Below are 2333 nucleotides of genomic sequence, written 5' to 3'. Positions count from 1 at the left end.
TAGAATCATAAACCTCATATGTCTAAAACGGTTTTTAGACTGTTCTTTTCAGGATTCAAATTCAAAAATATCAAAAGTAGCAGAACCACTAGCTCAAAAAAACACATCGCTTTTCGAGCTTGTGGATCTGCTGCTTTTGATGCGTGTGTGACGCTGTAGGATGATCAGGCAAGGCGTTAATTTACAAACAAACACAAAAAGTTACAATATAGAGATAAGAGATTTCTGCCAGACAGCAACGATATGCAGCTGTACACATACAGTAGGGCAGAGATTAAAGGAAGCAGCAGCAGGTAGTGTTAAGGTGCAGTTCAATAGGCCTGTTGAGTGACATAATATACATGTATATACACAATACAGAACGTGGGTCATAATGGTAAATCATTCATCTGCTTCAGTAGGAGGAAATATAACTCTAGACGTATTAGGTCTCCAGTCGTGACGTGTGTTGTAAGCTTGCAGATCTGCTATTTCCGCTATTCTTGGAAAACGTGGAATCATGGAAACGATTATGCAAAATAATTGTGATCATCTCACATAATTACGATTAGGCGATTATGTAATAACTAGAGATGTACTTCCACATCTTATATCTTTTTTTATCTGAACCACATTAACCCTGGAATCCCTATTTTGAAAAATATTCAAATTATTTTCCAAACCTTTGACAATAGTTGACTTTTTAGCAGATCTACAAGCTATTCACTGTATGACGGAAGTATACAGGGCTTATGGGTTACAGAGCATTTCTGTCTCGTATTGACTATGCAATTCCTAAAACATGCTGATCTCCATGCCATAACTTCAAAACATTTTCATACTTCATATTATTGTCTAATACAATGGTTCTCAAAGTGGGATCGAGGGACCCTTGTGGTTCCTTCAAGGGATTTCCGAATGGTCCTTTTACTCTGTAACTCGGAGTGTACAAATGGAACCCATAAGGGTCTGTTATGGGGATCCTTGAAATAAAAAAGGAACCAGTGATAATAAAAGCAGAGATACAGAACATGCACATAATGACATAACAGTCTTACCTGTTCGCAGCTATTTGGCTTAAGAACACTGTATGGCAAAATCCAGTAATCCACCTGTCAATGCTGGTTGGTGTGATTATTGTGCAGTTTATGAGGGCTTGTTCCGGATAGTACCTCCTCCAATGGTAAACTTAACCCTCTCCTGTCCACTGTTGGGCAAGGCTCTCAGGAAGAGTAATGCGTTACTAGTTAATCATTGATCCTTTAAAAAAGTTATAATACCACATTGCGCATTACTTGGTTTCAAGAGTAACTGGTCTAGTAACATGACAAGCTATGTTTTGTCTTTTTGTAAAAGAAAATCAGCATCTCCATAAAGCTCGTCAATAGACAGGAGCATAAAGTGATCTAAAATCTCTTGGTAGACGGCTGCATTGACTCCTGACTTGATAAAACACAGTGAACCAACACCAGCAGATGACATGGCACCCCAAATCATCACCGACTGTGGAAACATTAACACTGGTCTTCAAGCAACTTGGATTTTGTGCCTCCCCACCCTTCCTACAGAATCTGGGATCCTGATATCAAAATGAAATCTAATATTTACTTTAATATGAAAGGTAAAGTTTCATGGCTCGTTTAAAAGGCGTCTGACGTTTTGAGTGCATAAATGTACATACTTTTTAAAATAAATCAACATTTGCTTTAATAAATCATTTTTTTTAATTATTGGTCTTATGTAGGATAAGGATAAGGATAAGGATAATTCCTTTTAACAGGTCGTTCATGAAAGTCCTTGCGGTCTTGTTTCCAATGAGAACCTGTGAGCAATTGGGGTTAAGAGTCTTGCTCAGGGACAAATTTCATATCATCGGCACATATGCTGGGATAGCCTGGAATCGAACCTGGGGCAACCAGGGCCAGCTGGTTCCCTAGGCGGGCTCACTAACCACTCAGCTATGGCCGCCCCTGTATTACCATGTAATGTTGTAAAGTTTTGATACTGTCCCAAAAGAATGTTCAAATGTTTCACTTTAAGTGTAATGAATCTAGAAATTATGAATTGAATTACGGGAACATTTTGAAAAAAAAAGATCTCCACCAGGCTGGGTTGCCTACCCAGGGCTGTCAGTCGTGGACACAGTCATCAAGACCCACGGAAGCTGCGAAGGAAAATGTACGACAGACATGGCGACCCCCTAAAAAATTATTCAGGACACATGGGCTGCATAATTGCAGAGACCGATGTAATAGAAAATGTGCTCAACCGTTGAGTCCTGTGTGAACAAGGTTACTTTCAATCGATATACACTGCACACAAAGTAAAGTAAATAGTAAAAAATATTTATTAAA

The sequence above is a fragment of the Gymnoscopelus braueri genome (genome assembly GCF_963280865.1).
Source record: "Gymnoscopelus braueri genome assembly, chromosome: 7".
Taxonomy (NCBI): Eukaryota; Metazoa; Chordata; class Actinopteri; order Myctophiformes; family Myctophidae; genus Gymnoscopelus; species Gymnoscopelus braueri.
Note: the sequence above shows the minus strand (reverse complement) of the source record.